Source organism: Capsicum annuum, chromosome 10 (genome assembly GCF_002878395.1).
Source record: "Capsicum annuum cultivar UCD-10X-F1 chromosome 10, UCD10Xv1.1, whole genome shotgun sequence".
NCBI classification, from domain to species: Eukaryota; Viridiplantae; Streptophyta; class Magnoliopsida; order Solanales; family Solanaceae; genus Capsicum; species Capsicum annuum.
In genome coordinates, this window is record NC_061120.1 from 151,229,009 (window position 1) to 151,255,747 (window position 26,739).

Here is a 26,739-nt window from a genome sequence, read left to right on the forward strand (position 1 = left end):
ATTTTAGGCCTTAATATGATTTATCAAAATAGTTTAAGTCAAGATAAGTCAATAAAAGCAATCGTACTAGAACCATAGGACTCGAGGGGTGCCTCACACTTTTTCCTCGATCAGCAGAATTCTTACCCAGTCTTTTATTTTCGTAGACCATAATAAAGAGTCATTTTCTTTTGATTACGAATTTAAAAAGGTGACTTAGAATACCATAACTCAATTCCAAGTGGTGACTCTATAATTAAAATAATCTCTACTCAAAACCATCACTTTAATTGGAAAAAACCTTAGACTTCAGACCCTCGAGCGAAAAAGGGTTGTGACATCTCTGGTGACTCCACTAGGGACTAATAAGAATTCTAGATTTTTGATGTTGAATTTACTTGCTTCATTTATTTTTATATATATTGTGTTTTTTGGCCTTATGTGCTACTTGTTGCTCATTTACTGCTTTGATATTGTTGAACTGTTTTATAAATTGTCTTCTCTTGCACACCCCCTCTAAGTCTCTGAAATAGGATAGAAGGAATGCAGCGTATGCATCCTACTTTATTTCTGAGATAGCTGGAGTGTCAAGGCACCTGGTAAAGGATTATAGTCACACAAGTTAGGCGGGGTTCGATCGACAACGAAAGCGGAGTAGCACTGCTACCAAATAAGTTGTTCCTCCCCGACACGAGTGTCCGCTCGGTTAAGCTAGTCTAGACACCTATCCTTATTAGGCTAAACTTAGAAGAACTGAAACTCAAAAGTCCCTCTTTATAATGAACAACATGTGCATCATACTTGCTCTTTGACATTTATTTAGGAAGGCCATTTAATTGTGGATTGACTTTAGATAAGTTGGTAAAATGTAAGAGAATATTTTGTCTCCAAATTTAATAAATTAGCTATCAAAGAAATTAAAATATATATATATATATATATATATTATTTTTTATGGTCCTTATGAACTACGAGGGTCTGATTCTCACTCTTTAGCGGGATACGTAGGAAACTCTTTTCGTGGTACGACCTTGGATTTTGAAACATTATTCATAGATTTATTTGGAAAATATTTTGAAAGTATGATTAATTTCATAATTATTTTTCTTATACTCAAGGTCAATTTTTATCTGTCTCTCTCTCTCTCTCTCTCACTCTCTCTCTCTTACTCTTTCTCTCACTCTCCCTCTCTCTCTCTATATATATCAATAGCCTTGAATCTTTAGGGATCATGAGACTAAGTTTGGACAAAATAAAAAATATATATATAAATCTTAACAGCCCTGAACCTTTAGGGGTCTTGAGGCTGAATTTTGTACGACATATATTTCAAGAACTACGCATACTTGATTCTCATCTTAATGAGATACGTAGGCGCCCTTCTAGGGTTCGGTGATCTTTTCAAAAAGAAGTTAAAAGAAAAGAGTTTTTGAAAAATGTTGCATTCTAACACCTTTGTTAATTCATTGCAGTTAGTTTAAGGTGGTTGGTTTGTGGCATTTTGACTGGTCCTCCATATTACATCAAGTCCATGGAAGAGAGTCATATCTAGCAAAAATATAGAGAGTGACATTATAGATCAGATAAAGAGTTAAGAAAATGAGATTTTAAAGAAAGAGATTGTGAGTTTGAGGAAACAAATAATGGAAATGTATCGAGCTTAGGCCAGTGGGCTGCCTCCTCCTTATTTTTCACTATTGACCCAACAAATACCTTGTGTTTTTCAACAAAATTACAAAGTTAGTTTTCTATTGTTGGTTATGCGTCACAACATGCCTCAGAATCTACTCGAAGCCAAAAGCATACCAATGTTTCCATCACTCATTCTCTAGCTCTTCAGTATAAATCTACCATATAGATAGCACCACCTATAGTCTCTGCTTCTGTTTCTCAACCCTCTACTGAAGTTTCCATCTTGGCTTTTGGTCTGGAGATTGTGCTTCCCCAATCTTCTAGTGAGTCGATGTTCAACACTCTTGATGATCACTATTATACTGCTAATCTTACATCTATGTCAATTGGACCACCAAAATTTCTTACTAAGAAGTCTGACATGGCAAAAAGTAAGAGAAAATGACTGGGAAAATAAAGAGCATAGAAAAAGTAATGAAAAATTCTCAGGGAATTGTGAATTATAAAGATGTTACATATAAAGACTGGGGCATGTCTTCAAGTGTAAACCTTCTTCCCCCAAGACTTGAGATATCAAAATTTAAGGAACATAATGAGTATGAGGATTCTATAAAACATTTGGGATGATATTGCCATTAGTTGAGAGGGAATAAAGGGAAGAAAAAAGAAAACGTACCTATTGTTGTTACAGGGGCAAAACAGAGCTCAAGAGGTCTAACTCAACAATATTGTCAATTTTAATCCCGAGCTTGCACATCAAATCCACATGCTCACCTGCAACAAGGTTCCTCTTTGAAAAATCCAAGATATTTCATGCCACCTCCTTAGTATCCTTTGAACAATGCTTAGTTTTATGCTCATCCATTTTCTTATCCACAATGGTATGCACCGGTTCCTCAACATCATCCTCAACCCCCACATATTTATCAAGGAACTTCCAAGCATAAGTTTCAATCGAGGCCAGAGTTTGCAAAAAGGAGAAAGTCAAAGGATAGCTCTACACCAATTGAGGAGTCATATGCTAGTTTATTCTAGAGATTGAGAGAGTCAGGCATAATCACCCCTCTCCTTAAGTGTACTCCTACTCCACATTTAAGAAATTTTGATCCTCATGTATGATGTTCATATCATTTTGATATTCAAGCTCATAGTATTGAGAATTATCGTGCTTTGAAAAGACAAATAGAAAGTATGATTCAATAAAAATTGATTGTAGTGCAAAACATTGACACTACGAATGTCATACAAAATCCTTCACCAACATATGGTAATGCACAATACATGGGAAGCAATGAATTAAGTATGGGGATCCAGAACTTATTTGTTAAAGGAAATGTGTTGGACAGTGTTGAAAGTTCTAGTCATGCTGATATGAAAACCAGTGGCTAAGATGTCAAGCTTAACAATTGAGAGACCACTCCTCTCCCTACTATGAAGGAGTCTTAGTAGTTTGTTTGTTTGTCTTTCTGCAATTTGAATTGTTCTAGGGTTGTAATTCAGATTTTTACCTTAGTATTTTAGGTTAAAACTTTATCTATCTTTCTTTTTAATGAAAAATAAATTTTCTTTGTTTTATTTTGTGTATAATATTTACTTATTTATTTTCTATTATACAGTTCTTTCAATGCCGATTCTAATCATATAAAATACATGAAGAATTATCAACCAGATTTTAAAACCCAATCTAATTATGAAATAATAAATAAAGAGGTTGAATATGATGAAGAGAAAGTATTTGAGGAAATAAGCAAAGATTTTGAACAGTTTGACAATAAGTCAAATCCTAATTTGGATGAAACTGAGGTGATCAATTTAAGGGATCATGAAAATATAAGGGAGACTAAGATAAGTGTACATGATCGACCACAACAAAAGAAAGCTATAATTGAATCTTTGCTTGAGTACAAAGATATCTTTGCGTGGTCTTATGATGATATGTCCGGTTTGAGCACTGATTTGGTAGTTCATAAGTTGCCAATTGATCCTACTTTCCCTCCTATCAAGCATAAGTTAAGGAAGCTTAAAACCGCAGTAAGTGTAAAAATCAAGGAGGAAATCAAGAAGTAGCTTGAGGCTAAAGTCATTTGAGTGACCCAATATCCTATTTGGTTGGCAAATATTGTCCCAGTTCCAAAAAAGGATGACAAAGTTCGGATGTGTTTTGATTATCATGATCTAAATAAAGCAAGTCCAAAAGATGATTTTCACTTCCCAATATTCATATTTTATTGGATAATTATTCCAAATATGATCTTACGTCTTTTGTGGATTATTATGTGGGGTATTACCAGATCATTATAGATCCAAAAGATGCGGAAAATACATCATTTATCACGTCATGGGGGATATATTGTTATCGAGTTATGCTATTCGGACTAAAGAATGTTGGAGAAACTTACATGAGGGCAATGACCATAATGTTTCATGACATGATGCACAAAGAGATTAAAGTTTAAGTAGATAACGTGATCATTAAATCAAAAGAGCACTCTAACCATGTCAAAGATCTAAGGAAATTCCTTGAAAGGCTTCGAAGAAGCCTATGCCCACAGGCAGACTCGTGAAATAGCAGATGCTATTCACAGAGTTTGATATTATCTATGTGACACGAACTGCAATGAAAGCTCAAGCCTTAGTGGATCATTTGGCTGAAAATCCAGTTGATGAGGAGTATAAGCCATTGAAGACTTACTTTCCGAATGAAAAAGTATTATGTGTCGATGAAATTATTTCTAATGATTGCCACTCAGGGTTGAAGTTGTTCTTCGATAGAACTTCTAACGTAAAAGGAGTAGGGATAGGATACGTTTTTATTTCTGAATCAGGATAATATTATCATGTAACCGTCCAACTTTGATTCTACTATACCAGCGAAATGGAAGAATTGTAATAACTATTTTTTTTCTTAGTTTGAAAATCATCTCAAGGATGTTAGAACTTTCTTTGAAATAAGAATTTATTATTATACACATGGTATTTCCATAATTTTCACTTTCTATCACGTGGGAAATTGAATAATCTTTCCATCGATATATAATTCGCTTAAATCCGACACCTGGACGAAGAGTTAGAGCCTTTTTAGTGAGACACTGTATCACCTGAGCCTCCAGTGCGTCGTGGAGATAGCTCAAATGGCAATTCTTAGTTTCAAGTGTTTCTTCGTGATAGTGACGCATCGAGGCAAACTTCCAGGTCACAGACAAGGTGGCAACATGATAGCTCCCCGTCGCGCCACCGTGCAAATTCCTATTTGTCATTTTCCAGTGACTTAGCGCGATAGTGGCGCATCGCGCCAAGGATGAAAATCGTGAAATTTTCTTAGAAATTAAAGGCGTGTCCTAGGGTTAAAAGGGTCAATTTTTCCACCTTATATAAGCCTTATAACACGATATTTGGCCATACTTCAGCAACTTATACTCAATTACTCTAAAAAAAACTCTCAAGAATATGCCCTAGGATTTTCATAGAAGGTTCAATTCCAAGGGAATTCATCGTCAAATTTCAAGAATCTATCCATCAATCTTCATGAAATCATGAACTAAGGTATGCGTAGTGTTCATCCACAGATCCCTTTCATTCATGGAGTCCAAGAATCATGTTTTAAATAACCTATTGAGATTTGCTTATTGTGATTTGATCATGTTCATGTTGTTAGTTGTTATTTATGTTTCAAGATGGTGTCTTGATGACTTTCCATGAAGTATGTGAGTTTGTTGATTGAAAACCTATGAGTTTGGGTAGTTTTAGATTCTTAAATTGATGATTTCAGCTATGTTATAAAGTGTGCATGTAAGGTGTTTAATAAAATGCCTAGAATGATAGAATCATATTTCTTATGACTCAATAGTATCTAAATGACAAGTCCATGCTAACCCTTATGATGCAACACAATTTCCATGCTCTTGTTGTGTATTGACTGTTGTGTTATACAACGTTCATGATATTGAAATCATGCAAGTATGTACATGTTATATGCATTCCCTTCCATGATCAAGACTATGATAACCATGTGAAGCATGAAATCTCTTATTTATGGCATTATGAATTATGAACTCTATTTCTATGATCAAGAAGTATTATGAATTGTTGACGTTGGTCATGTATTCAAGAATGTCATGTATTGTCAGTTTTCTTCTATCAAGTCCTGGGGATACTTGTACCCAAAAAATATAGCTGTGTTCCTAGAGCCATATCACATTTTCACGATACTCTCAGTCAGGCCATATTCCATAAAAGTCAGTCAGTCATGTGACTCAAGAAATCTCATGAACTCAGTACTCAGTAAGATCATTAATCTCATGAACTCAGTCAGTTATCAGATATCAATAGTATTCTATCAGTCGATGAAATCCAGTAAAATCAGTCTATGTACAATTAGTCAATCATGTTCAGTCTCTTCAGATGGGAGTAGAAATTAGCATCGAGTGAACCCAATAATGGGAACACACACTGTCAGATGAGGGTGTGATTCTTAGTAGTCATCCTTGTGTTCCAGAACTATGTAGCCAGCATAGATTGAGACATCAACACTTTCAGATGGGGGTTGATGAGGTGGATAAGTACTGTTAGATGAGGGCCCTACCATTTTTTTGGGCACACTGTCAGATAACGGTACCCACAGTTATCCTTACCAGTGGCGCGATATTGATACCCTTCCAATCAAGGCACAGATTGGACCCCAGCTCAGCTGTTCTAGCGTATTTGGGGCATGTCGGTTAAATAACTATTCCCACAGTTTTAGTATCAGTCTCAGTAAAAGAACTCAGATAGTTCTTCAAATTTTAGGACTGTCAGATACAGTCAACTCAGTCACAGTATGGAACTCAGATAGTTACATCAGATTTAGGACTGTCAAACACAGTCACTTATGTTATCAGTTATTTCAATTATCGAAACTCCAGTATCAATCATGCTAGGTATTAGTAAATTTATGTCATCAGTATATAGATTCAGTTATAATGTTCTCACGATCTTAGTTACTATGTATTCATGTGTGCACTCTCACGTTCATATTAGTTTGTTAATTTTTATCATTCATGCATGTAAAACCCATGTATTCAGCCAACCTCACACGTATACTCAGTATATTATTTTGTACTAATGCATTTGTGCTATGGTTCTTTTTTTTTATGTTACACCATAGGTTCAGAGACATGAGTTCTAGATCAGCAGTAGATTCCAGTCTCAGCAGTCAGAATAGAAGTGAGTCCTCATCCTTCGAGGACATGATTATTTCTCCACTATTTCATTGATTAGTTATTAATTGGAGTTAGTTGGGGACATGTACCATCAACTCCTTATTCATATTATTCAGACAGTAGAGGCTTTCAGACTAGATGTAGACTATTATTTTTTAGACTTTAGTATTTTAGTTTTGTTTTGGTATCGAGATACCACTCTATGTTAGACGTTATTGTTATTATTCAGTTATGTTCAGTATTGAACCTTACAGCCTCTCAGTGCATGTTTCCATATTTTTATTTCATATTATGCAGTGTACAGGTACAGACATTAGTCCTGGTTTAGCTTGTGGTCCTTCGGGGTCATGAGCATCGTGAAGCATTTCGGTTCAGATAATTGGGGCGTTACAAATATGAAGCTTACATTCGAGATTTGAGGTTATCTATTGACATGGGAATCTAATAACTATTGGTGTTAGGAGAGTCTGATTTATTAATGCACTAGATCTAAGGAGATTGGGAGACTCGTGATTCAAAACTCCTACTAATCAAGGTTGTTTGCAAAACCTTTGTTAATGATTTGTATCAGTAAAGTTCAAACACATTCCCAGAGCTTATAATAAGATTGCTGATGCTTTGGCGACCTTATCTTTGATGCTTTAACATCCCAACAAGACTCATATTAACCCCTTGCATATATAGATTCGTGATCAACATACATATTGCAATGGTGTTGAGGAAGAATTTGATGGTGAGTCGTGGTTCCATACATGAGGATGGTAACTAAAAAAAGAGCCATTCAATGATTGGCTCGTGGGGGAATCTTGTTTAAGAGGACTCCAGATTTGGGACTTTTGAGGTGTGTAGATGCTAAAGAAGCTTAAAAAATCATGACTGAAGTACATTCTGGGATTTGTAAACTGCATATGAATGGATATGTTTTGAAAAAGAAAATACTTTGAGCAGGTTACTATTTGCTCACCATGGAGCGATACTCCATCCATTTTGTTCGTAAATGTCATGAATGCTAGGTACATGGGGATTTGATACATTCCCCTCTATCTAAGTTGCTACAATGACTGCTCTATGGCCTTTTGTTTCTTAGGGAAGAGATGTAATTGGACCAATTGAACCGAAGGCCTCAAATGGACATAGGTTCATCTTGGTAGCCATTGATTATTTTACAAAATGGGTAGAAACAGTGACTTTTAAGTCAGTGACTAAGAAAGAGGTGGTTGATTTTGTTCACTCCAACATCATTTGCCAGTTCGACAATCCAAAGATAATTATAACAGATAATGCTACAAATCTCAATAGTCATTTGAAGCAAGAAGTGTGCCAACAATTTAAGATTATGCATCAAAATTCAAATCCTTATCGCCTGAAGGCGAACGACGCTGTAAAAGCTGCTAATAAGAACCTAAAGAAAATACTTCGCAAGATGGTTCAGGGTTCTCGATAATGACATAAAAAGTTATCTTTTTCTTTGTTGGGTTATTGTACTATAGTTCAGACTTCAATTGGTCCAACTCCTTACTTGCTGGTGTACGAAACTGAAGCAGTTATACCTACAGAAATTGAGATTCCATGTCTTCGAATAGATATGAAAGTTAAAATTTATGATGATCAATGGGTCAAGATTCTATTGGAGCAATTAAGCTTGCGTGATGAAAAAAGATTGACGTTAGTATGTCATGAAAAACTATACCAGAAGAGAATGACATGAGCATATAACTGAAAGGTGCATTACAAAAATTTTGAAGCTGGTTAGTTAGTACAAAGATGCATCCCCCCCCATCAGATTGAAGCCAAAGACAATTTTTTTCCTAATTGGCAAGGACCGTTCATGGTGAAGAAAGTGTTACCTAATGGTGCATTATATCTAACTGGTGTAGAAAGCAAAATAGAAGAAATATCAGTCAATACTGATGCAGTTAAGAGATATTATGTATGATATTCATGTACAGTTATGTTATGTATATTTTGTACTTGTATTTTTAAAAGATTGAAATGATGAAGGCATGTTGTTCTACTATCCAAATATTAAATCAACCCTTGCTTACCCCTTTTGAGCTTTGATTTGATTTTTCTTTTATAACCCTCTTTTGGAATCAATTAAAGTCAAAAGTTCAAAAAAAAAAGATGATTGTTGGATGTAGATTTGGAACTTTAGGATGGACTTCACCGTTTTTTTTTATTTTAAAGGGAAAGAGGAAGCCCCATAAGATAGAAATCACACTTGGAAAGGGGGGGACAATTAGCTAGAGCAGCGGATGAGATAGTACCAAAGTCGTTCAAAGAGTCCTCGTGTACAACAACAATCCTATATTTGATGTCGATTCATCCACACTTCCATTCCTTGTAGAGGAAGGCTAACTGCTTGCTGGCTGGGAGCTGTATGAGCGGTAACGTCCACGTATGGCTCCGTGAGAAGGGCGGTGGACAGAAATGGCCTTGTTGTACCTCACTCTCATCTTCAATGGGGTCTGCTCTTTCTTTTTTGGGAGAGTATGCCAATATGATCTTAATGAGGTACGGGGCTTTGCATCTGACATTCGTTGGGCTTCTCTCTTCGGGAGCCTGCGCCCCGGCCTTTTTGTGCAATAAACCCCTCCGGCGAGAAATTATGATGATTAAAGAAAATCAAATCAATCAAAATCGAGCAAAGTAATGACTTTCCTAAACTACATTTGACCTAATTCTTACTATGACAAGATACGTAGGTAGCCCTACTATGGGGTTCGGTCCAACCAAAAGAAAATTCAAGTTACCCAAGATGAAAAAAAACTCGGGAAAAGTTTATTTCCTTTAAAGAGTCGATTCCAAAAGTTGTATGCTTCACCCAATGTTATGTAAATTTTTGAGCCACATGCCGCCCTTTCTTTCTAACCCTTTTCAAAAACCAAGTTACAACCAAAGAAAGACTTTCAGATCAATCTTTGAGAATTTCAAGGCTTAAAATCTTATGGGTGCATGATATTTCATATTTTAGGTGTTATTTTTCTTAAAATAAAATAATGAAAATAAAAATGAGAGAGTCTTATTGGTGAAAACCCTCTTGGGCACCATAAGGCGATAGTAAGTTGTGAGAATAATAAAATAAGAGAGTTTTATGGGTGAAAACCCCAAAGGGAACCATAAGGCGATGGTGAGTTAAGAAAGAAATGAAAATAAGATAGGCTCGTTGGCAAAAACCCATTGAGGTGCCACAAGCTGAAGGAGAATTGTAATTTAGAGTGCACAAATTCAACAGTGACTCAGTTTCATATTCAATAAAAGGGCAAAAGTTGATAATGATTAGTATAGGTAGATTTGGTTATGTAATTCAAAATACATGTCATAATCATTGGAATCAACTTCCATACCCATATACATTTTTCTTTTGTTTTGAAAAAGAGATGCTTGTTGTCTTTTTTTTTTCTTTTTGTTTTATTTTGATTTTTGATTTTTTGTGTCCTTATTGTCAAACAAAAAATTATTGTCATCTTTTGTGTATTTTTGAGTCAAATTCATGTAAAGTCAAGTAAGAAAGTACTCCAAACTTGATACCAACTCCTTTAATGGTACAAAGCAAGACAAAGGGTCAACGCACAAAGACAACATTTCAAAGTAAAGTAAGGTACTCAGAATTATTGTGATCTGACAGTTTTGGACTCGTAGAAAGATAAAAGATGTGTTAGAAGTTGAACTCAGAGGAATCATACAAGAGAGATATGATTCGAACAAGAGTTTCACTAGTCAGAATTCAGGGTAAGAAATACAACAAGTCAATAAATATTTATCAAGAATTTGAAAGGAGTTGAGCATGGCAAGTGCAAAAGCAGTCACCTCAAAAGCTGAATGCCACAAACCAACCACATATTTTAAAACTCACAATTTTTCTTTGTTTGAAATAGAGAAGGGATGTTTTTTTCACATTAAAGTTTTCAAATAAAGGATGTAATTTTACACTTCGGTCAACGCAAGAAGCATGGTTACATCACACGATGTTGGATCTCGGTTATGGTAAATTTTATTCGTAGCAAGATGTTATTACCAAAGCCATTCTAGAATTTGATTTATCCTTTCACTATATTTTTCAAAACATGAAGATTCGATGACACACACAAATTTTTCCAGTATAAACTGGGGAAAATATTTTATGTGTGTTGTATGGAAATTTATTTTATGCCCAGGACCTTCCTGAAGAATGAGAATTTATTGTATGTTCAGGACCTTCCTACAAAATGAAATGTTATTTTTTTGTTTCACTATTTACTTTGAGCCTAGGAGCCCGCCTGAAGAACAGGGTGAAGAAAAGTAAGTCCAGGAGCCCGCCTGAAGAACAGAGTGAAGAAATAGTAAGTCTAGGAGCCCGCCTGAAGAACAGGGTAAAGAAAAGAAAGTCCAGGAGACCGACTGAAGAACAGGGTGAAAAAAAGTAAGTCCAAGAGCCCGCCTGAAAAACAGGGTGAAGAAAAGTAAGACCAGGAGGAGCCCGGCTGAAGAACAGGATAAAGAAAAAGTAAGTCCAGGAGCCCGCCTGAAGAACAGGGTAAAGAAAAGTAAGCCCAGGAGCCCTCCTGAGTAACAGGGTGAAGAAAAAGCAAGCCAGGAGCCCTCTTGAAAAATAGGGTGAAGAAAAAAAAAGAAATAGCAAGTCAGGAGCTTGCCTGAAGAATAGGGTGAATTTTCAAGTTCAAGTCATGAAGATTCGAATCAAGATTCTAGAAATTGGATCTTTCATTTGTATTTATCATTTTCAATTTTTTGTTACTCATTTAGATGTAAAAAGCAGAAGTCGTGAACCGAAAACTCGACGGAACCTCACTCGATCTCAAACTTATTCTCTTACTATGTTACCTTTGAACTACATGTGACGTGATTCTCTTATAACCTGGGATAGAAAGGAGGTCCAAAACCAGGAATCAATCACATATTTTATTTTATTTTTATTTTACCTTTCGAATAATCGGAGGGTCAAAAATCATATCTTGTCTATTTGTTTTTATGAAAACTCTTCGAGATTCCACACAAAGAGGAAAAAAATACAGACATGTAATTTTTGATCCTCCCCGAATTTTAACCTATTTTTTGATATTAAATATCTATATTTGGTCTGATATTATGTTAATTTTTATTTTATTTTTAATAAATTTTTAGTTAAAAATAAATAAATAAATTTAATTTTGGTATATTTTATTTTATTTTTATTTTTACTACAAAAATTCAAAAAAGAAAACTTTTATAAATTTCTAAAATATATAATTAATTGGTTATTATTATTATTTTACTATTTATTCATTTATTTTTATTTATTTATTTATTATTATTATTTTATTATTATCTATAATTAAAAAAATAATTTTAAAATTTAAATCTCCTCATCTGATAAGTAACTGTTCCCCTTAATTTCAATTCCCAATATTAAAGGAACTTCCCCATCCCAAGAAAAAGAGTTCGTACTTTTACACATTATTTTACACTGTATCACACAGAACCAGAAGAAAAACCTCAGAAAGTAAAAGAAAAATATCAAACAAAAAGAGACAGAAAATCATAAAAAAACATTTTAGAGTTCAAGATTTGAAGTTAGAGTTTTCATTCAAGTTTTCTGGTGGCGATATTCGAGTATTCTGCTTTAGTTCATCGAAAAGTTCCTATTCTACTTTGTGTCATTTATTGTATAAAATTTTATAATGAACCAAAGCATGTTCAAATTTATGTTAATAATTTTAATACATTATTTAGTATGCATATTTGATTACGTGAAACTTTTATTATAATATATCAAGAATTTGAACATTATGTGTTAAATACTGTCTTGTTAAAATTAAAAAATGAAAAGGAAAAGTTAAAATGCATATGCAGACATACACTGTACACACATAAACTGTTCTACAAAATTCACACACACAGATGTTCACATACCCATTGTAAAACATCCACATGCTCCTCCCCTTTTCATTTTTTTTACCAACAACATACACACACTTTAAAAAATTCATGGCATACACAATGAATGATAGAAACCAGTAAGATCGAGAGAAAATGATTAAAAAAGAATGTGATTGGAAAACGAGAAAAAAATAGAAACAAACGAAAAGAAAAACTGTTCCGGCAAGTTCTCGTCGGAACATTGCCGGATAATGGCGAAAAATTGCCGGCGCCACCTCTCTCATTCCCCTCCAGAATAGCAACTTTCAAATTTGGTCGGTTTCGATAGCTCGGCGCTTCGCTGTCAAGCCTTCAATCGTGCCACGAACCAAGCGGCCCTGCTAGCCGATGCCGGTGCTCCCAACCATCCGTCACTGCCGGTATTTTGATAGCTATTCCCCGTCGCTGCTCTCTGGAAAATCCCAAACCGCACAACCTCTTTTTCCTTCTCTTTTTTTTTGGCGAATCAACTCACACGAAACCCATTAACACCACCGCCCCCTTTTCCCCTTTCCATGCTGTTGTCGTTCATCCTTTCCCCTTTCCCAGTGTCGAACACCAACATTAACTCCATGCACCACCTGCTTTCCCAGTCAGTGAAAATATGACGTTAGATGACACAAGATCTGATCCGGCTTTGTCAAATCACTGAACCCATTTTTGAAATAATTTTTTGTTTAAAAATAGATGTGGCTGATTATATATATATATATATATATATTGTATTCTATTTATTTATTTTGTTTATTCATCGTTAATAATTGATATTTATTTTTTTGAAATAACTTAATTTCCTTAATTAAATATTATTCGGGAATATTATTAAAATTAAGTAGCATTTCGAATAGTTAAATTATTACGAGTTTATAAAAGATAAATCAATATTTTTTTAACGTTAAGTAAATTTTTGATACTTTTTAAAACATTTGTCTCAATTAAGAATGCAACATACACATCTTTCCAAGACGTTTTTAAAATTCAAGGATGCAATAATGCACCTTGACGAATAACTTTAAAAATTATTTTTTATCAATTTACTTAATATAAGAGATGTAGATAGCTATTTTTGGTATAATAAAAATGAGCAATTTTAGGCCTTAATATAATTTATCAAAATAGTTTAAGTCAAGATAAGTCAATAAAAGCGATCGTGCTAGAACCACAGAACTTGAGGAGTGCCTCACACCTTCTTTCTGTCAACAGAATTTCTTACCTGGTCTTCTGTTTTCGCAGACCATAATAAAGAGTCATTTCCTTTTTATTAGGGATCTAAAAAGGTGACTTGGAACACCATAACTCAATTTCAAGTGGTGACTATGTAATTAAAATAATCTCTACTCAAAACCATCACTTTAATTGGAAAAACCCTTCGCCTTCAGACCCTCGAGCGAATAAGGGGTGTGACACTTGTATTTTTGTGTGATAACTAATTGACTAAACCAGTTTTGTACCTTAAATCAATACTTTAAGTTTTATGCAATGAAAAATAAACAATTTGTTATATCCCATTAAATTGCACTATTTTCAATTACCAAACCATTATTGAAGCGACATGTTGTGATCTATTTGTCTTTTTGTTATTTTTTTATTTTTCACCTGATATTCTGTACTTATATTGAAGCTTGTTCAATTCAGATTCGTATTAGTAAAACTAATTTAAGGAGGAGAGAACTTTCTAACAAGATTTTTTTCATACTCTGAACTCAAATCCGAGACTCTTATTTAGGATGGTTGATCCTGTCCATTCACCAAAATAATTATGAACCCAATAAATCAATTGGTATTTATCTTGTTCACATGGAATGAAGTTCATAAGGAAGATAATCTTGGACAACTGTTGCTTGTTGGTGAGGAAATTTTTACTTCCATTTGATTATTGGGAAAAGGATATGGGCCGGTCTTTTCTAAAATTAATACCTCATGTTTGAAACATTAGACAAGAGTAGCATATTTCTCAAGCAAATACATATTGTGGCCATTCCACAAGTGGGTCATTCAGGCCCTTTATTTTGCTTTTTCTTTTTGCTCCAACTTCTTGGGGCTAAACAATTAGCTTTATTTAAAAAAATATACAATTATATAGAAATTATATAATTATTGTATAGAACATGTACATATATAAGATATATTTATAGAAACTATATAGGATGTGTATAAAAATTGTATATATATATGTATGTGTGTGTGTGTGTGTGTGTATGTATATGTATATATGTATGTATAAGATGCATATAGAAACTGTATAATTATTGTATAGAACATGTATTTAAATTATTATTGCAGTCAAAGGTTGTATATGATGTGTATAGAAATTATACAACTATATGTATATATTGTGACAAACTCAGAGTTAACTCATGTAACTCAAAATACTGATGGAAGAATTTGTCTTCAATTTAATGTTAATTCTACCGTTATAATAGAAATTCTTTTTCTATGCCTAGAATGTTGCCTGCTATACATCACATCTCTCTAGTTGAACCAGTATATGGTCCAGCTAGAAACCGTGCTACATCATCACATACTTTAAGTTCTACATATTTGCATACTCCACTTAGAAGTATTGAAAAATTTAAAATCAATCCTAAAACAAATATAGTTCAAGATAATGATAATGTCCCAGATAGGGATAATCCCACTCCCTCTGAAATGAAGTTTGATTCTTGTTAAATCATGATTTCAGACCTTATTGATTTTAGTCCTGGTTCACAGGCAAGAAATTATATTAAAAAGGAATTTTTTAGTGAGAAATGAAAAGTATTTCTGAAGAATTTTATGAAATGTGTGCATTAAATAATCAAATTATTTATTTTGTGCCATGGTTTATATCTGCTTACTTGCCTTTATATGTAAGAATTATTGAAAGATCACACAGAAATTCAAATGGTACTACAACTCAGGCTATTTACCCTCCTCAATCATCTTTTATTTTACCGAATAATACTGGTATAACTTTTTCTGCTTTTCAAAAATTTGTTGATAATGAAGTTGGAAAAATCACTATTTCTGAAATAAATAGTTTAATTGCTCAAAATAATTATTTGAGTCTGTATGTGAAAATTCTTGGAGAACATATTTCTTCTCTTGATAAAAAACTCGATACTATGACAACTTTGATTAAGAAGCTAAGCGATAGTCAAAGGTCGTCCGATATTGCTTCCACATCGAAAAGCAAAACAGAAGATTTGACAGCTAAGCCTCATATTCAAAGACCTCCTGATATTCAAAGATTTGGAAAACCCTCTGATTTAGAACAACTTGAACAATTACTTGAAAAGAAATTTTCTAGTTTAAACATAAAACCCATAGATCTATCAAATACTTTTGCTGATAATCTTGAGTCTACTCCAATTATGGACGTAGGTGCTGAAATTCACTCGGAATTAAACTTAGAGGTTTGGTAAGAAAACAACCGGGGAAAAATATTTTGATGTTCCCCATATGCAAATTGCTTATTATCCAAGACCAACTCCTCAAGATGTTCTGATAGAGATAAGAGAGTGGTCCTTGACAAACACATCATATAGTGGAGATCATATCTATGAATGGAATTTAGATGGATTATCAGAAAGACAATTATCTAGGAGAATTCAGATGGTACAAAGATACTTTTATTAGTAGAGTTATGGATCTACCCGAATCTAGGCTAGAACATTGGAAGACTAAATTCATAGATGGACTTCCACCTCTTTTTGCAGAAAGGGTTAAAAAATCAATTAAGGGACAATATGGTGTAATCGTTTGGACAGATTTTACTTATGGTCAGCTTATTGCAGCCTGTACTCAAGAAGGTCTCAACCTTTGTAATGAGTTGAAATTGTCTAGACAAATTAAGCTAGATAGGGTTAAAGAAAAAACCCAATTAGGTGATTTTTATGGACAATTTGGTATGGAAAATACTGTTTCTACTTTTAAGAAAAAGAGCCATAGATATGTTGTTGTTAGAACTAATGACCCTGATAAGCCCTATAGGATAAAGAGAAAATCTAGACACAGATCCAAAGAAGAGCGTGACGCTAGGAAAACCCATCGTAAGTCTACTAGATTTACGAAAAATAGGTCTAAGAGAAACTTATCAAAAATCAAGTGTTACAATTGCGGTCAATTTGGTCATATTGCTTCAAATTGTAACTTTAAAAACTCAAGTCCTTAGGAATTTCTGATGAAGTTCATATTAAAGTTTATGGTTTGTTATATACTTTAGGTTCTGAATCTGATTATGAAAATAAATCTGCTTCCGACACTGAGGTTGAATTATTTGATTTAACTGATAATGAAAATCATGTCGACGAAAAACCCTATACTAATGTTTGCACTGATTGTAATAATAATGCCTGCGATTGTGATGATACTTTCTATAAATTGCAATCCCAATTTGAAGATTTAGATTTAAATATCAAACTATCACTGCTGATAGTGCTCTCAAATTATTAAAGGAAATTACTGCTGAAAAGCTTCGACAAAAAATTATTGATCTTACTTCTTCTCAAACCGGTACCTCTAAGTCTGTTGATAATAAACACGTTAAGAAAAATACTGATTCTATTATTGATATTATGCCTTATTCTCTAACCGAAGTAAATAGACATCTTACCATTAGTCAAACACCTGGTAAAGATACGTCTTTTAATGATTTGAAAATAGAAGTTGAAAATTTAAAGAAAGAAATTATTTAATTGAAACAAAATCAAATGATTTCAGATCATAGAATTTCAAAGATTGAAAAAGATATTTCTCAAAATGATATTGTCTCTAGTTCTAAAGGGAAAGAAAATATTGTGGAAAATTCTAAAAATTCTAACAATGATATTATTTCTAATCTTGATGTAGAGAATGATTATTTTTTGGGTATGATGCAAATATTTACGACCCATAAATGGTATATAAATTGTACTATTCTAATTGATAATGAATTTTTTGTAACTAATGTGCCCATGATTGATAGTGGTGTGGATATTAGTTGCATTCAAGAAGGATTAATTTCAACCAGATATTTTCATAAAATCACGCATATAGTCAAATTTGCATCTGGTCATTCTCTTGATATTAATTATAAGTTACCTCATGAACATATTTGTAGAAATAAGATTTGCATTCCACATTTCTTCTTCTTAGTTAAAAATCAGTTATATCCTCTTATTATTCTAGGAACACCTTTTATAAATGCTATTTATCCTTACACGCATATTGATGCGAATGGTTTCAAGGCTACTTATAAAAACCAAGAAATTTCCTATCCTTTTATTATCGATCCAGTAACAAGGGACATAAATGCTTTCATTGACATGAAGCATTAACAGGTAAATTTATTACAGCTTGAAATGATGAGTATGAATATTCATAATACAATGAATTCTGTAAAAATTTAGGAAAAAATAAAAATAATTTCTAATAAATTAATTATTGATATTTTTGCTGATCACCCCAATATTTTTTGAACTCGCAAAGAGCATATTGTTACTCTGCCTTATGAAGATAATTTCAGCGAAGATAAAATCCCAACCAAATCTTGACCCTACCAAATGAACACAGAGTTGGTTGAATTCTGTAAAAAGGAGATTGATAATCTCTTACTAAAGGGTCTTATAAAACCTTCAAAATACCCTTAGTCGTGTACTGCATTATATGTTAATAATGCTGCTGAAAAAGAATGTGGTATGCCTAGACTTGTAATTAATTACAAGCCTCTTAATAAAGTTTTGAAATGGATTAGGTATCCAATACCTAATAAAAAGAATTTCTTATCCAGATTATATAATGCTAATATATTTTCAAAATTTGATTTAAAATTTGGTTATTGACATATTCATATTTCTCAAGAGCACACATATAGAACTACTTTTAATGTTCCTTTTGGACAATATGAGTGGAATGTGATGCCATTTGATCTAAAAAATGCACCTTCTGAATTTTAAAAAATCATGAATGATATATTCAATCCATATATGGATTTTATAATTGTGTCTATTGATGATATTCTTGTATTCTCAAAAACATTAGAATTGCACTTCAAACATCTGAATATATTCAAGAAAATTTTGTTACAAAATGGTTTGGTCATTTCTAAACCAAAAATGTGCTTATTTCAAACTGATATTCGATTTTTAGGACACAATATTTGCCAAGGAAGAATCGAACCCATACAAAGGGTCTTGGACTTTGCTAAAAAATTTCCTGATGTTATAACTGATAAAACTCAATTGTAAAGGTTTTTAGGCAGTCTTAATTACATTTTCCTTTTTATAAAAATTTGTCTCATGATTTATCCCCTTTATATGATAGACTGAAGAAGGATTACAAAGGACCTTGGATTGATATTCACATTAATATGGTAAAACGATTAAAAAATGTGTCGAGTCTTTACCTTGTTTAACCTTAGCTAATCCTGCCTGGTTAAAAATAGTTGAGACTGATGCTTTGAATGTTGGTTATGGTGGAATACTTAAACAAGTAAATCCCCATAATAATATTAAATGTCTCATTAGGTTTCATTTTGGAAAATGGTCTGAAAGTCAGAAAAAATACGCTACTGTGGCTCACCAAATATTGGCTATTGTTAAATGTATTTTAAAATTCCAAGATGCTTTATATAATCAAAATTTTATATTTAGGACTGATGCTCAATCAGTTAAATATATGTTTGATAAAGATTTTAAACATGATTCTTCCAAGTTAATCTTTTCAAGGTGGCAAGCTCAATTAGCCCCTTTTGATTTTGAAATACAATTCAAGAAAGGGAGTGGAAATTCTTTACCTGATTTCTTGTCCAGAGAATATTTAAATAATTAAATAAATTTTTATACATACTTTATTTCTAAAAAAATGATAATTACGATTATCAAATACATTCATCTAAATGAAGATATTCATTTTATTATATTAGAAAAAATCATCCATGATATGATAGAAGAAGATTTATTTCTTTCTAATTTTGCAGATATCCGTGATGAATTTGATTGGTGTGATATTGATTTATATGACTAATTTTATACGTGGTATGGATACGGATCCACTCTGGCAAATAGCCAGAGGTCGAGGCAGAGAAAGAAGCCATAGAGGAAGATACTCCTCTTCAGGGGGAAGAACTCCCCGTCATCATCATCATATACTTCATATTCATCTAATTTTCCAGTTTTACAAAGGGAAAATATGAGCCTAATAAATGCAAGGATTCCGCATATTGCAGAATCTTCTTCAAAGGATTAAAAACTCAGCATAGAAGTACCTCGATCCATCTAGAAGATATTCCAGAGGATTATCCTTTACATGAGCAACTACAATCTTTTATATCTGCAAAGCAAGCTGATTCGTTTGCTTCAGTTACTAAAGAAAACTCTACAGAAAGGCAACAATATGAAAAACTTGAAAATCAAGAGCTAATAGTTTTCGTAGAAAATTCTCGACTATGCAAACAAAATGATCCCTGGAAACTCCTCCAAAAATATTTACTAGCTAACATTTATTTTGCAGGAGAATCCTATAAGACAAGAGCATTCTATGAATCAATATTATTATCCACTGGAAGTATTGAATTGGAACATCACTAAATGGGTGAGTCAACCCCAGATGTGCATGGATATTCCAAGATTGTTATTAAAAAACTCATTTCAATAGAAGACTGGGGAACTACTTCCATGTCAGAAAAGGCCATGATGATGAAAGGATAAAAAATTTCCTTTACATATTAGGACTATATTAAGGCCTTTACTTAGACTCTATACTACAACAATATTAAACATAAGCATACTTGGTTTTTAAAGATCTGTTCAAAAGTATTTGAAGATCCAATTCCTAATTGGTTTATTCAGTGGTGGTCATCTCATGGCCCTACAGTTAAAATTTTGCCAGAAGAATACCTGTATCTCTACAAAAAATAGATAAAGGTATCCCCGTTTTAATGGATTTATACCATTCAAACCATGTCTGCAATTTGGATAAAAGTGACCAGATGTATTTCTTTATAGAGTTCTCCATTCCATGGATACATAAATGGAGTATTAAATTTGATTACACTAAAGAACAAATACCCGGGCTCTATAGGGTATTCTATAATAATTTTTGGGAAAAACTGACAAGAAAAGATCCCTTTACTAAATTACCACATGGACGAGAATTGATCGAATCCATTAATAGAAAAATCCTCGAATACTCTACCACTCCACAAAAGAAAATCATTGAAGATAAAAATCTCAGTTATATTTCTAGAAGAATTTCTATACATAAAGGAGATAGATAGAAATAATTGAGCAATATTTAGAAGAAGTCCAAAGAAATTTAATGAAAATAGTTGAACAACAATCGGATACTTCTATGAAAAGTCTTACAAGTGACGAAGCATCGGAAGCAGAAGATATTCAAGATTCCTAGCTACTTCATCCAGAAAATATTCTGAACGAAGAAGAAATCAAAAAAATAGAGGCACTACTCTACCGGTTGAAAAGAAAAGACAAGATGTGACCAAAAGAATTATTAGATACTTTATTTTTATCTTATCTCTTATGTATAGGACCCATATATGGGGCCATTCTACTGTTTAAATAGTAAAAACACTATGCACAGGAACCCAGATGTGGGACCCATAGTACTGTGCGCAGATGCTTTTCTCTTTATATATAGTTGCCTCATTTGTTAGGGAGGCATAAGTTATAAATTTTATTTTCTCTCTTTCTCTCTCTATGCCTAAAAATTCCCCTTCTCTCTTCTTTTGTAAATTATTTCAAGGTTTGAATAAAAGGCTGATAGCCGCTGATTAACAACTACTCCGGCCTTGCACCCGGCCACTGTTAAGGTACTTATTTCTTTTAGTCTGACATACTTTTAATACTTCTTCTTCCCTTCTAGCTGTGATTATGTCCGGCTAAAAACCTTTCATATCTATGCCAGAGATCTAACTTCTCTTGCCTAGTAACTATGAAAGATCAAGATTCTATCTAAATATGAAAGAAATATTCTGTAGTTTCTTGACTTGGTTTCGAAATAGTGGTACAGTCGAGTTTAATAAGGCTTATGTTGGCTTTGTCTTAGTGACTCTGTTTAGTAAGCTGTGCCTCTTTAGCCCGTAAAGATGAAGAAAAAGGGTGACTTTTTGCACAGTCAGAACTTCTAGACAAATGAGTTCAACATAAGTATATTAAATATCTGACAGACCCCTTGTTTAGGTAAAAAGATTAATTCTTCCATACAGTCATTAAGCTATTCAAAAATTCTTTTATATTTTGGTTGGTTCTTTGGTTCGGTATTCCGACTATGACTTAATTCGATATTTAGAAGCTAGTCTGGCAGGCGCCGTAACTTACCCGCGCCTAACAAGATCCTGCTTTTATGCTATAATAAATAAAAATACACCTTTGCATTTGATTGATAAAAAACACTATCAATTACTACATTTACAAATTTCTATTTGTTTGCTTAAAAAAAACTATAAAATTTCATGTGATTGTTTTCTGATAGAATTAAAAAAAATAAGAGAACTACAAAATTGTATTTGATTTTTAACAAATTAGAAGATTAACTTCGTCAAAAAAAAATAGCAACATTAAAAGGAAAAGAAAAAAGTAGTGAAAAAAGAAAGAAAGAGGAAGCCAGCAACAACGAGCCAAATGGCTACCATATTGAATATGAATTGGAGGGTTACATTGATGGAATTTATTTGTCCGGATGGACCATTTCTGTCCATTTATCATTATTATTTTGCTATTTTTTTTGAGACTTACAATAGAGTTGTTGCTTACGTAAATATACAACATAAAAATATATTTTGCTAATATTTAGTCAAAATTTAATTATATCAATTATAATCAATTTTTTTTACCATATTAACATAACCTTATTAAATTATTAAAATATTCTGAATATAAAAAATATTAAAGATGAAACTAATTTATATACCTTGATTCAAACCTAATAAATTAGTCTTTCCACAACCTCTTATTATTTAAAAACAAAATCTCTATAATTAAGGAGTTGTTCTATTTTCTTTAAAAAAATAGTTTCCTTTTCTAGTACCTTTTTATGTTTCTTTTATATTATATTTTTTAATTTTTTTCTATTCTTAGTGTTCTTTTTTTTGGTTAATTGTTTGTTAAATACATTTTTTATTTGTTTTCTTTTGGATTTCAAACATATTAAAACACCATGGATTTTTGGCCTTAGAAATTCTTGAGCTTTAAGCTCATTGTCCTAGTAACGACTTACCATACGAGTCGTATGGTGTGGTTACGGGTCAGATGACCCTAGTAGTAAGGTTTTCAGTGGATGGTGGTTGAGTTTTCTATCTTGGTTACGACTTGATAGTATGAGTTGTTAAGGGTGGTGACGAGTTGTTAGGACAAACCTTACCCAAATCAGTAACTTAGTGTATTGACTTGGCTTTGAGTATGAGTGGATCACTAAGAGCTGTGAGGATAGGTTATAAGTGGTAGGGTTGAGTTGTATATTGTTCAGTGTCTAATCCCTTGGGTTCTGTCTGGGATATGACTAGACCATATGAGTCATATTATTAGGTCACGAGTGGGATCATGGAGTCATAAGGAGTATGGGTGTCCAACTCATTGTTTAGGATACGACTCAAGGCTACTAGTTGTATGATGTGGTGATGAGTCAATGGGTTGAATCGTAACTAAAGATGCCATTCTACAACTTTTAAGCTGAGGGTATTCTGGATATTTTCTACTTTAAGTTCCTTTGATACCGTGACTTAAAACATTATTTGGGGCTTTATGAACACATCATTCCTAATAAAACACTCTCAAATTCTCTCTCAAACTCTCTGTTCAAGCAAAATCTAGGGTTTTATCAAGTTAATCAATAAAGCTTTCAAGGGTGGTTTCTCTTCGTACTTCCTGGTGTATAAGGCATGTCACTCCTCCCTCATTATTATTTTACTTAAAGCATATGTTTTAATTTATGGATTTCATGGTGTTGTTATGGTTTTGAAATAAAGGTTGGGGGTTTTGAATGCTTATGGTTGAATAATGTTTTCCCATGGTTTAATTATGGTTTTCTATGTTTTAAATATGGTTTTGAACATGTGGGTGCATGGATATGGTGGTGGAATTTGATAATGGTAGCTTTCTCCAAACTTGTGACTTTGAAGTGGTTAAGACCCTAACGCTGCATTGTAAAATTGGTTAGTAGTTATGAGAAAGGTGGGAATTTGAATTAGGGGTACAATGGAGTCCCCAAAGTGTTTGGTTTGACTTATTTCTTGAAACTAATGCATGGTATAAATTGTTAAATAGTTAAGGCTGGTTTTGAAAACCTTATGGGGTACGAAGGAATCCCTCAAGTGATTTTAATAATGGAGTCTACGGGATACACGGGAATCCCCTAAGTCTGGGATTAATGTCATTGCTTGCAAGCTATAGTTGGTATGATGATATCACTTACCTTAATAATTGACTCCTGAAATTGGTGATTTGATTTTTTGTTAAATATTTTAACTGGGAGATAATGGGGGTTATGATATCTAGCCGTGAAGGTGTGAGTCCGAAGGACGGACACTGAAAACTCATGTTTGTCAACATGAGGGTTGGTCTTGGTTACCAGATGCTTGTGGGGTACATAAGAATCCCTCAAGTCTATACTTGTATATATGTATCATGGAGGCCAAAGGGTACACATAAATCCTCGTTCATTTATGATATCTACGGTTCGTGTGGTTACATATACTGGGACCCATTCAAGGGGTAACACTGAACCTATATAACCCGTGGGTGGATTTATGAAGGTTAAGATACATGATCTAGGTTAAAGTTTTAAATGCATGCTAAACTTTGTTCGCTATCCCGACATAATATATATGTATGTATGTCATTGCATATGGTTATTTGATTTGGTTTTAAATTAATGCATTACTTTATCTTTATCCCTGAGTTACATGCTAGCGTTCACCCTGCTAGCTGCTTTCGAGTGCTGTATCCCCACATAATGCAGGAGCCGATCATACTTTTACTCTTTCTGCTTAGTGACTTGGCGATTCGGGGACAATTTTTGAGTCATACTAAAGTGGCGAGCTTCCATACTCTGAAAGATCCCATTTCATGTAATGGAAATCTTTATGTCATTTTTATTTCTTTAGTTTTGGTTTTGGCTATGGTCGGGGGCATGTCCCAACTGGATATCTTTTAATTTGGTTAGAGGCTTTGTTTGACTACTACGGGCATGGGCAGTATCGGTATTAGTCTTAACATTAGTATTGGTATTGGCATTAGGATTGGTATTGGATGGTTAAATGGTTATGGCTTTCGGTTTTGATCATATCCTTAATTTGAAGTTATCTTATCTTGTTATATGTTCGGGATTCATCCGACATGGGGTGTATGGAGGTTAACAGTTTGAGTATTGGGGCTGGTCTCTAATCCTGGTTGGACTTAAGATACCCAACATGACTAAGCCCTGGTACGGATTATGTCAGATTGATATTAGAGCCCTAGGTTCATGGTCAGTTGGGTGTCCACAAAGACGTGTCTAGTAAAGTCTATTTTAAGGGTGTGTAGCATGCCACACTCATAAGGGAGAGGTTACAAGTCATTTTGGAATGATTCTATTTCTTGTGTTCTATTTTTGAGTTGTAAAGTTTAAGGTCTTAAAATCTTCTCTAATTTCCTCTTATTTTCTTTTCAGATCATGCCTCCCAAATGATCATAAGCTTATGGAAACTTCTCTGTCCCACCCAAGGACAACATTGAAGGGACACGTCCTACTTATGGGGTCCAAAATTGGGCTAGGGGTCTAGTTCCTGATTGTTCTTTTGGAGTTCTATCGATCTCCTCCAGTCCTTCTCGAGCTCCCCAGGTGTAGCGAATGCTGAGTTTCATCAGTCTATTCATATATTTGCTCAATTGGTAGCTTCTCAGTTTGAATGTGGTACTTCTGTTACTCCATCTTCTGAGGCCACAAGGGTTAGTCAGTTAAGAGGTTGAACCCTCCAACCTTTACTAGAGTTAAGGTCAAGAAGGATCCTCAAAGTTTCCTTGATGATATGGAAAAGATCTTCCATGTAATGCGTGCCACTAATGTGGAGGTCATGGAGTTCACCGCCTATCAATTAAAAGATATGACATACCCGTAGTACGAGGAATGAGACTAGTTAAGGGGTGGCAATGCGTATTCAGACCGATGGATGATTTTTTCAATGCTTTCCTAGACAGCTTCTTTCTTCAAGAGTTGAGGGAGGTGAAGGCGGAGGAGTTTGTTAACCTGAAGCAAGGCAAGATGTCAGTCAAGAAGTATACCTTGAACTTCCACTAACTATATCGGTATGCTCCAGAGTTGATTTCTAGGATGAGGGCTAGGATGAGAAAGTTTACTTTCGGGTTGTCTTAAGACCTTATTTTGGAAAGTAAGGCTGCAAACAAAGACATGGATATCTCCAGGCCGACTATGTATATGCAGTGGGTTAAGAAAGATAAGAAAAAGCAGACGGAGATAGGGGAAAATCAGATCAAGAGGTTTAGATATTTTTAGAAGTGTGGAGGTTAACGGTAAAGTGGCAGAGATGGTGGAAAGTGGTCTAAAAATAAGCGGGGCAATTTTGGGCCTTAATCAACGGCTAGCTCTACCTACGTAAAGCCATCTTATGATAAAAATTTTTAGGGTGGCAACAATTATAGGGCATAGGGTGCCCAATCTCAGGCTAGTGGGGCCCAATCAGCTTCATTATATCTTCCCTGTAGATTTTGTGGTGATTTCATTAGAGTTTTGTGATAAGGAAAGGTACAAGTGCTTCAACTGTGGTCATCCAGGGTACATGATTAGAAATTATCCATTGCTAGGGTTGATTTTAGGGCAAACAAGGTTCTAGTTGCCTCTTCATCGACTCTATGCTCTCACTACTCATCAGGAGTCTGAGGCATCGCCCGATGTCATTAATGGTATGTTGAAACTCTTTTCCTATGATGAGCACTATTTAATTGATTCGAGGTCCATTATTTTTTATGTGACCTCATTTGTGGTTGTGCATTTTGGTTTCAGTCTCGAGTGTATTTCAGACCCTTTTTCTATTTCTACCCCGGTGGGTAATTCTGTGGCT